The following is an 11,277-nucleotide window of genomic DNA, read 5'->3' as shown; positions in this document are numbered from 1 at the left end:
TATTTACAAATATAACTAGATAAAACAATTCATGTATGTACCTAAACACGTATATGTGACTTTCCTGTGCAAAGATACAGGCATGATTATTACAGGGATTCTTCTGCATGCAGACACAATATAGATTTTGAAAGCTTGCATCTGTTCTCATATGAGAAAGTCATTTAAATGTGTCTTCCATCTTTACGTGTTGTTTTTTTTAAGTCATAGCAAATATCACTGATCCAGGTTATAAACTCAAATGCTTAAATATTTTGCATCCTGAGATAAAGTTATTGAAGAGCCAAGACTTATCTTAAAAAAAAAAAAAAAACTCAGCTTACACACTCATTCATTCACACACACACACATACAATGCATTCAATATCCCCCATCTCTGAAAAGTTATAGTTCAAGCTTTTCAATTTTTATGTTTTACATTTCCAATATTGAATAGATTGATATTTTCCTGTTTGTTCTCTTTAAGATTTCTTTTCTACATACAGAGTGTATTCATATGCTATCCTAATGAGGAAATGACGAGTTTTTATCAACCTTATTAAACATACACCCAGAAGATATCCATTTTAATAAGGGGCCAATTACTAAGTGTGTCTTCAGTTAGAAAGAACTTAGCTTTTACCTTGTTCTTTGGCTCTCCATGTCTCTAATTAATTGAATCTTGAAATCGTTGGACTTTCAGCTTAAGAGAAGACTGAAGAAGGGAACTTAACAACACTGCCTATTCCTTTATGTCTAGAACGGGCTAAAAAAAAAAAAAGAAAGAAAAAAAAAAAACACCTGTAATGCTAAAAGACTCAGGCTTTTGTCTGTTTCTAATATTACTTTTCTGCCTAATTGCCATCACTGCCACGTACATTAGGCCCTTTTTCAGCAGGGTTAAAACAGGGCCAGTGATGAATGGAAAACTGATTGTACTGCTGTCAAACTTGAATGTGAGGCTTATTCTAGAGATAGAAGTATGAGGAAAAGGACAGAGAATTGCACTTCATTAAAGCTCTACCAAGCTGATTGGAGTGGAGGAGGTAATTGAGATTTAAAGTGGCATTCCCATCACACTGTCCCTTTTTCAACTTAACAACTGTCATTCAAGCCACATAGGGCAACAATTGGCCAGATTTCCCAGCTCTTCTGAGTAATAAAACAGACACTCACCTTCTGGCTATTCGTTTTACTTACTTTGTTCTAATTTCCAATTCATGTGTCATTAGTGAACGAAGATTGACAAGAAATAGCTTTGACCTCACAGATTTGACCTTCAACCCCAGAGACCCAACTCTAGTCTGAACATAGGTTGGAATATGCTAAGAAACACCTTTCCTTTGCACAAGAATGAATGGCAGTTTTTTCATCATTGTACCACCCCCTGCCTGCCACTACATTTAGACTATGAGACATGTCAACTGCCTGTCACAATTACAATAGACACAGCACACCAGAATTTTCCCCAAATCCAAGGGGAACTTCCTGAACAAAGAGTAAATTTTATTGCACAGATTTTGGAGACCTCCAATTTGTAGAGCCATAATGAATGCATCCCACAGACAAATAGGTAGTTGTTAATTATCCCAGCAATTTCTTTTTTTAATGTGCTAACAACACAGCGTGCTAAGCCTTCATATCCTACACTGTTACCTGATGATCTCATCACATTTGAAAAGATGGTAGTCTGGGAAGAAGGCATTATTATAGCAAGTATGCATGACAATAAGTTACATGATTATAATCCCTTATTATCATGATTTAATAAAAAGAAAGTGTGATATTTTGGAAGCAGATGGGCCTGGCTATACCTTTACTGCACCAACTAAAGTAAGTTTACCTATAGTATCACTTTAAGATAAACATATTTTCCTTGACTGATTATTCAAAAGCGTGTACACATTAATTTTGTGTCAAAACATGCTGTGGATTAAAAAAAAAAATGCTGAAGGGCAAGACCTATGACCTGAATAAGAGCCCTCAATAAACTTAAAAGTAATTTATACCTTTTACATGGTTTTGAATAGAAACTGGATCCTGGAAATCTATCAGAGTGAGGAAAGGATTATGGTTTCTTCATACTGTGTAACAAAACATTGGGATGATTCTAAAAAAACAGAATGAGATACACCACTTTATTGTCCCAGGAGTTTGAAAAGTTGACTGCTTCCTTCCATGATAAAACATTTTGAAAACACTGCCAGGTTACTGCTTTGACTTCATCTTAATGAAATGTGAAGTCATTTTCATTTTACCAGCAATATTCATTCGCTGCAGTTTTGTAAAAATCATGGATAAATGACTATATTGACTTCACTTTAGTGGATATTACAGTCATGTGGTTTTCCCTTGTAATATTCTAACATGGATTTGCATAGCTCATTGTGTTTTACTGTGTTTTCTGAATTTCTTACTTCTGTTGCTAAAAACGGAGGACACAATGCATTTTCTTACAGGAGGAGGCATTAACTTTCATGAGAAATCACAATTGTTACCACATCACCCATAAGTACTCTTAAAGCTACTACCTTCAGAACATTTAAATAGGAAACTCAAAGAATTGATTTCTTTTGAAGAAGGTGATTAGCATAGAAATACAAAAGAATCATTTCAGAATAGGATGCACTTCCAGTGTATGACATAGTAAGAGTTTACAAATAATTCCAAAATTCAGGGAGTCTATTATGGATAGAGCATTCCTTATTAGATCTCTGTCAGTATTATGGGTGAAACATGCGTTCAGGGTAATGACAGTAACATATTTACCATCACTTTGTCCTGATGCATGTACCCTCCCTGTTACGACTGTAATCTTCCAGCCCAACAGTCAAAAAGCTCTTTGTATTTGGAATTTTGCTTTCTCGTGGCTGAATTTTCATGTCTTTATAGATCAGAGAAGGTTAAAACTTATAGTTTTATCTCAACAGCATATGGTCAGCGAAAGAAATAAACCTCAGACTGTTGGTAGCTTCTGCAGAGATGTCTTTTAGCCTACACCTATGACAATTAACCTGTGTTCGAGAAGCTAACAAGAGTTAGGCCAGAGGTCAAGGGTCAGGTCCCTGTCAAGAGGAAGTTATTCTTCAGTCCACTAAATCTCTTATCATTTTCATCTGATGTGATATCCACCCGTCAGCCAGAGAATGAAGGCCATTGTCTTATTCTAAGTGCTGCACTTTCTGCCTCAAAGAGAACACATTTTTATTACTTTTCCTATAATTACTGTTTTCTAGCTTGAAAATTTCATCTTCAAAATAAATACACTGAACTAATATTATTTTCAGACTAAAATAAAAATGAGAAAGCAATGTTAAAAACAAGTTTTGAGTATTCACCTTTGTTTGATTTAATGCACATATATTGTGAATGAAGTCAAAAGTGTCAACCAAATGAACAATTAATTGAGTAGCATCTGGAGAAATAACAAATGGCAGACTAGCCTGACAATATAACGTGTGCCTAAATGTGTGTCTACAAGTGGGCAGGTTCACCCAGATATTATGGACTAGCACCATATCCAGCTAGCAAGTATGTTTCTGGAATATAATACAGCATTGTCTGAGAAATATTTTCATGATGGACTTCGGGTGATTTGTATACATGGTAAGACCTGCTTATACCTAGATATAGTAAAATTCCACTTAGAATGTTGTGTAGGCTCAGCCATCCTAATAGTACAATATGCAAACTGCAATTCTTCCTGTCATGATATTCAACTTGTAAGGAAAACTTTATCTCAAGGATTAAAAAAAACAACAACAACAAACAGGTATCTCAAAGCATTCAAAGAGTAGAACATATAGTTTGAGTCATAAGGTTAAAAGTGACTGAGTTTGGTTGTTCAGACCTTCTCTTTCAAAACAAGGATACTGAATCACAAAGAAGCCTCATGCTCTCCTCTGTCTGCAGAGAACTGTAACATCAGTCTGGAGCATTTTCATATGCCTCTTTCCTTCTGACAATTCTAAGAATAAAAAGGGCTTCCCTGATAGCTCAGTTGGTAAAGAATGCAGGAGACCCCCGATGGATTCCTGGGTTGGAAAGATCCGCTGGAGAAGGGACAGTCTACCCACTCCAGTATTCTTGGGCTTCCCTTGTGGCTCAGGCTGGTATAAAGAATCTGTCCACAATGCGTGAGACCTGAGTTCAGTCCCTGGGTTGGGAAGATCCCCTGCAGAAGGGAAAAGCTACCCACTCCAGTATTCTGGCCTGGAGATTTCCATGGACCTTATAGTCCAGGGGGTCGCAAAAAGTCAGACACCACTAAGCAACTTTCACTGTCACAAGAATAGCAGAGTGAATGGAAAGTTTTCAAATGGAAATCAGGGATCATATACTTTCCTCAGATTTACTAAGTAAGTGAAAGTCGCTCAGCCGTGTCCGACTCTTTGAGACCCAACGGACTATACAGTCCATAGAAATCTCCAGTCCAGAATACTGGCATAGGTAGCCTTTCCCTTCTCCAGAGGACCTTTCCAAACCAGGGATCAAACCCAGGTCTCCTGCATTGCAGTTGGATTCTTGGCCAGCTGAGCCACAGGGGAAGCCCTGCTGGCTAGTTAAATAGCAGGAGTCTCAGTTCCCTAGCTGTCAAATGGGAGTGAGAGGTCATTATTCCCATCCCTCTGGATTTTCAAAGCCTTAACAGCATTTCTCTGCATCCTCACTACAGATAGAAACCGCTCCTCTGTGCTCCCTAAAAAGAGTTTTATCTTAATTCCTAATAAAAACATATATATTCCACCCTCATGGGCCTTGATCTTTTTGAGAACAGGAATGGGTGGTGCTTTCTTCATTTTCCCCTCCAGGTACTTAGTAGAGTGCCTGTTGAATTAATGAATGAAGGAATCATTCAAGGGTGAATATACATCTTATTTTTGCCTATTCTTTTCATGTTTAATTATTAATAGTCCCCATTCACTTTCAAATTTATGCAAGTTTGGATGACGATTATATAGTGTTTATTATTTCCTTAATGGAGACTTCTTATATCACTATATGGAAACTACTTATATCACTAGTTTACTTGAAATAAATTAATACTCGCATTTCTCTTATCTTCATAACATAACTCCAGTTCTTTTGCCTTTCTTTATTATCTTTTAAGGTTTGGAGATTATTTTAGTGAACAGTTGAAGCACAGATTTGGCCCTCTGCATTCACTGTTAGCCACTATTTAAAGCACCCTCCTCCCAAATAGGGAACTCTGGAGTTCCTTATATGGTTACAGGATTCTAATAAATACAGTCTCATCCTTTGATGGATCTCCCAAATTGAACCTAAAGGGCTCACATTATTTACTAATTATTATTTTAGGTAACCAACTCTCTGGCTTATTAGTCATGGCTATACATAAGACTCTGTTATTACAGTTTGGGGAAAAAAATAATTCTCTACTAACAAGCAGAAATAAACAATACATTGCAATAGACCTTATCTTGGAAAATACTAATGCTGTAGAAAGGACCCACTTGAAAGGGTGAGGATGAAATAATAATCTTGTCCTTAAAATAACAACTGTCATATAAATGACATCTTAAAATAAGCACATGGTTCAAAAGTTGATATATTGGTCTCTGTTTCTTACTAATATATTAGATAGAAACATGACCATTTCTGATTTCATAATGAAAAAAAAAAATGACTTTCCTAAGAAGCTACTCTCTTTTCCCAGCCTGGTCATATTTTTCACTGATGCATTCAAACATTCTATATGCTGATACATTAAAGATTCTGATATGAAAATGAACAAACAAAAATAGAGAACAATGTGGTTTTGTAAGACAGATCCTTTAGCTTATAATAACATTTTCAATACATTTCTCCAATTGAAATATGGACATTTATTGTAGGCTCTTTAAGAACCTACACCACCATTACTAGTCCCATGTATTAAATATGTGACTCAGTTTCAGCTTTTAAAATAATATGCAAGCAAATGTCTTCAGATACTATTCAGAGTAAATGAGCTGATTCTTACACTGGAATAGCCTGGCTGCCTTCCATTTTATTTTAGTTCTACTGGTTTATATTCTTCATATCATATCTAAGTAAAAATAGAGGGAAACCTCAGAGGAAACTTAAGGTGTGTCATAGCAATCACTTCTGAGCAGCCACCAGCTCAGTCACCAACCCATGGAATTGCTCTTACTAGGCATATCACAAAGTTTAAAGGCGAAAATCAGAATGTCCCTATACATTTAAATGTTTTTTAAATCTTTAAGGTAATTACACTTTTAACCTTATTTCAGCTTCAAAATAAGGTGGCACTAGTGGTAAAGAGCACGCCTGCCAATGTAGGAGACATAAGAGACTCGGGTTTGATTCCTGGAGTTGGGAAGATCCTCTGGTGGTGGGCATGACAACCCACTCCAGTATTATTGCCTGGGGAATCCCACGCACAAGGAGCCTGGTGGGCTACAGTCCATAGGATCTCAGAGTCGAGCACAACTGAAGTGACTTAGTACAAATGAAGGAGCAAAGATAGACAAGTCAAAATAAAGACACTTTCTTGGTCTCACTGTTTTTTTTTTTTTTAAGCATTTCTGTATGGTCACCTGTAATCAAACTTGAACTCAACTCTTTCCAAAAAGTTTTTTTAAAAAAAAAGCAATTAACAACAAAGGGAAAGAAAAAGAAATGTCTGTTTCCATGCATGAATTATATACACTTGGGGAAAGGAAATTTGGAATCTTTTCAAAACATAAGGACCTGAATTATTTTTGTGAAAGGCTGGTATATTCCTCACAATGATCCATAAACAACGTTCTACTTCTCTGCATCAGACATGAAATAAACCCTCTTCCCTCAATGCAAGCCATGAAAATCCACTCTTAAATGACCTCAGTTAAATACATGGCAATCAGCCTCAAAACCTATTCAGCTGAGCGTGGAAAAGTCAGGAAGGCAGACACGTTGACTTTACCTTATGTATTCTATAAAGAATTAAAAAGTATTCCAGCAGAAGAAAACAAGTATCTAAAGAAAGGAGTTTGATGTCATTCCTCACCTCCCCTCGGGTTTGTTCATTCAGATGTTCTGGTTCCTTTTACTTTTAATATTCTCAAGAGATTCTGGTTCAAAATGCCGGTGCAGGAGAAAATCCTAAACTACCAGCTTCCTGCGGACACACCAAGCTAAGTATCCAATGTTCTCAGGGGGAAAAAAAAACTAAACTAAACTAAAAAGTAGTGAAGCGACCCCTTCACGTCAAGCAAGGACAGGGAAACCACCCCTACGCTTAAAGGGAAGGCTGAGACGCCATCTTGCCGTGAACTGCACCCTCAGCAAGGTCACCCATATCAGAAGGGAACTCAAAACCTAGACTCTCTCCCTAAGGAGCGACGAGTTTGTACCTCACGTGATGCGCGCCAATTTTTCAGACCAAGCCAGAGAGGGGACACCTGGCTTCGAAGACCAGCAGGCGCAGGAGACCCGGGTTGGGGCGCTGTGCAAACTGAGGATTGGCTTTTAAAGGGCCGTGCACACTCACCCGCCCCAGGACTCCTCACAGAAGCAGCCCGTTGAAAAGTGCCTAGAGCACAGGTGAAAGAGACGCGTTTGTTAACTTTAAAGCTTTGGCCTGAGGGATAGCAGTCTTCCACATACTCTTCAGGGATGGAGGCTAGTGGGCGCCATCTTCCTTCTCTCCCCATGCCTTGCTGAGGCTAGAGGTTGCCCTCTTTTAATTCTTTCTCTTTTTCTTCCTGGGTGGCACCTTTGCACATCCCCTCTGCCTCACTTAAGCCAGCAGGCACCCTCTTTGTGCTCGTCCTCTGCCACACTCCAGAGTGCCCGTATATCCCAGAGGGGAGCCTCAGAAAACGAGTTCTCCTCAATTTGAGTTCCCTTACTGTGTGAGTTGCCCGTTTTCCTTGGTTGATACCCTGCAAATAAACCTTTACTCTGCTGCAGGCATGCTTCCCTGGTGGCTCAGATGGTAAAGCGTCTGCCTGCAATGCAGGAGACCCAGGTTCGATCCCTGAGTCAGGAAGATTCCTCTGGAGAAGGGAATGGCTACCCAGTCCAGGATTCTGGTGGAGAGAATCCCCATGGACAGAGGAGCCTGGTGGGCTACAGTCCATAGAGTCAGAAAGGGTGGGACAGGACAGTGATTAACATACACTGCCGCAAGCACTCGCTGCCAGAGTGTGGCTTTCTGTACCATGGGCACATGAACCCTTGCTTGGTTACAACTCTACATGCATCTGGCAACCCAGTTTTGTGGCTGCCGCTCAGAGGTGCTCCTTGACCACCTGGCTCTGGAGGACAGGCGGGCTTGCATTCCTAGGGCTATAACACTGAGAAAGTTCTCCCAGACTACCACTCCCAGGGCACTGCAGGGAGAGCAGACGGACACACACCCCTCATCTTCCTGAGAAAGAGGCCTGTTTGCTTGTCTAGGAACTGTGGCCTGACGGCCAGGCTTTTGGTTTGGCACTGGGGACAACAGAGGTGCTCTCAAGGAACTGAGGCTGGGGCTGTGGTCACTGTGCTTTCCCTCTGCCTTGCTCCAGCTCAGTGGTATCTTCCAGAAGTAGCCTTTTTGGTGCCCTGATTTTTGTGGCTGCTGCCAGGGACACGTCTACATCACCTGGCTCTGGTGACCAGTGTGGCTTATGATCCCGGGCCTCACTGGACTGTAACCTGTGAAGAAAGAGTTCCCAAACAGCTCCCAGCCCCAGGACACAGCAAAAAGCCACAGATCCAGGAACTCAATCTTTCTGTGAAAGAAGATTGTTAGATTACAGCTGCGGCCTGAGGGGCCGGCTTTCAATTAAACACCTAAATGTGTGTGTTTAGTTGCTCAGTCATGTCCAACTCTTTGTGACCCCATGGACTGTAGCCCACCACGTTCCTCCATCCATGGGATTTTTCCAGGCAAGAATACTGGAGTGGGTTGCCATTTCCTTCACCAGGGTATCTTCCCGACCCAGGGATCGAACCTAAGTCTCCCACATTGCAGGCAGACCCTTTACCGTCTAAACCACCAGGGAGAGGCTTAGGGCTGACTTCAACCCTTCTTGAGACCTCAAAGGGTGGGCACTATTTCACACTCTCCTGCCTTGCTCCAGTGCCAGCATCTCTTGGAGGGAAACTTTTTACCCACCCCAGTTGCTCTGTCTGGCATATAGTATTCCCTTTTTATCCATTTGATGACTACAGGGTCTGTAGTGATATCCCCATTTCATTTGCCTCCACTTTGATTTATTTTGCCTCCACTGATGAGTCCCTGACTGAGAGGGTAGAAGCGGTTCATTACTGACACCACAGGGGTGGAGAAGAAGGTGGGAAGACACCACCCTAGCTGGAAAGTGGACTGGCACCTCATTACAGCTAGTTGAGGCTTTAAGTTCAGGCTCTCCAGGTGTTCCCTACTGATGTCATTCATGGGACAGACTTGGTGGGCAGAGAGAGTGGAGGGCTCATTACTTCTTAGTAGGGGATAAAAGTTTCATCTCTCCACTCAACCACCTCTGGTACCACCCCAGCGAGAGATTTGAGGAGCCTCATTAAAGCCTAGAGAGGGTGGAATTCTAGGCTCCCCACTTAGCCCTTACTGGTGTGAGTAGGGGCTCAGTCACAAATTTTTCTGCAATGTTTTGGCTAAAGTTAAACAGTCATTGGACTTCCCAGGTGGAGCAGTGGTAAAGAATCTGTCTGCCAATGCAGGAGACACAGGTTCAACCCCTGGGTCGGGAGATCCTCCAGAGAAGGGAATGGTAACCCACTCCAGTAGTCTTGCCATTAAAATCCCATGGACAGAGGACCCTGGAAGGCTACAGTCCTTGGAGTTGCAAAAGAATCAGACATGCCTTAGCAAATAAACAAAAACAATTCAAAGTAATTATTATGTAAAAATTATCTCTCTTGCTAGACTGCCCCTTTCCTGTCATTCGGCTGGAAAGCAGGCTTTTGTTAGGGCTTATTGTATCTTCACCAGTTGGCATTTCTGGGCTACCAAATTCTTAAGCTCCAAGTTTAGACTATATGAAGCAAAAGGAAAGCTAGGAAACTCACTCCTAGCCAGTGTGTCTTTTTCTCTTCACATTTCAAAATCTCATGTTTGTTCTTCATGTATGTCCAGGGTTTTTCGTTTCACTCATGGAAGAGTTTGTTTAATTTATCTTTCCCCAAGTGGAAGTCAATCCACATTATTTTTTGTAACTTATAATATTTTAATAATATGCCATATATTATTTTGGTGATCATCCATTTAGAATATATTAAATGGACTAAATGAGAACTTCTTTCTCAATAGAAAATTTAAACTGACTCACCTTGGAAGTAATTGAATAAGCAAAGATAAACTCATATTGATAGAAACTACCTTAATATCATTTTTTTGACCTTCTGAAAGCTAGACAATGAATCAATTCTCATGTGAACTATCTAAAAGCAGTGAAATATTTTGAACTAGTGATTTCCAGAGTTTAGGAGAAAAGAGTAAAATTCTCTAAAGAATTTTAGGAAGTAGAATAGAATTGCCAACCTTTTTGTGTTCTATCTCAAGAAATATTTACTATTATTTAGTGTGATTGGGTTTATATTATTAAGAAGAAAATTCCTTTATTGATCAGTGACATCAAGAACTGTTTTCATTGGCTAAGTGGTTTGAAAAGTTGTTTCCATGTGTTCTTTCCAATTGGCAGAGTTGTGCAATACCTGAGTAATATCTTAGTGACCTCAGTTGCTTAGACCTAAAAAATATCTCAGTGAAAGAAAGCAAAATAAAACAAAAAATTACAGGACACCAGTTAAATTTGAATTTCAGACAAATAGCAAAAAATTTTTAGTATAAATATGCCCTATGCAATGTTTAGGATATACTTACATGAAACAGTTATTTGTTGTTCATCTGAAATTCAAAATCAATTGGGTGTCCTGTATTTTATCTGCCAACCCTATATTTGAAAATGTCAAAAGAAAAATACAGCTCACTCTCTAAGTGTTAGATATATATACATAGATAGATAAATATATCTATAGATACATCTAAAAATATAGATATTCATGAAATGTTTTAAAGGGCATCAAGTATAATATGTTTATATTTTAGAAATTGCACTTAGTAGATTAATAATAAAAGTTAAAACAAAAGCAAAGAATTATGATCCAAAAAATACTAAGCAGAATGAAAATGATGGGTTAATTGATTAGGAAGAATGAAATAAATATATTTTACCCTTTCTCTGTGTGTGTGTGTGTGTGTGTGTGTGTGTGTGTGTGTGAGAAAGAGAGAGAAGAATGAGGAAGGAAGGAAGGAATGGAGGGAAGGAAAGATGGAAATATCGA

At 39.4% G+C, this 11,277-nt stretch overlaps 1 non-coding gene across 1 annotated transcript; it reads left to right on the top strand.

Moving 5' to 3' along the window:
* The first annotated feature begins 7,903 nt into the window (after positions 1-7,903).
* On the top strand, positions 7,904-7,976 carry TRNAC-GCA. The gene has a single exon. It is a non-coding gene; the product is annotated as a tRNA-Cys (tRNA).
* Positions 7,977-11,277: the final 3,301 nt, after the last annotated feature.

This window comes from Cervus canadensis, chromosome 17 (genome assembly GCF_019320065.1).
Source record: "Cervus canadensis isolate Bull #8, Minnesota chromosome 17, ASM1932006v1, whole genome shotgun sequence".
Taxonomy (NCBI): domain Eukaryota; kingdom Metazoa; phylum Chordata; class Mammalia; order Artiodactyla; family Cervidae; genus Cervus; species Cervus canadensis.
The sequence above is the reverse complement of the archived record's forward strand: the minus strand, read 5'-3'. Positions and strand labels throughout refer to the sequence as shown.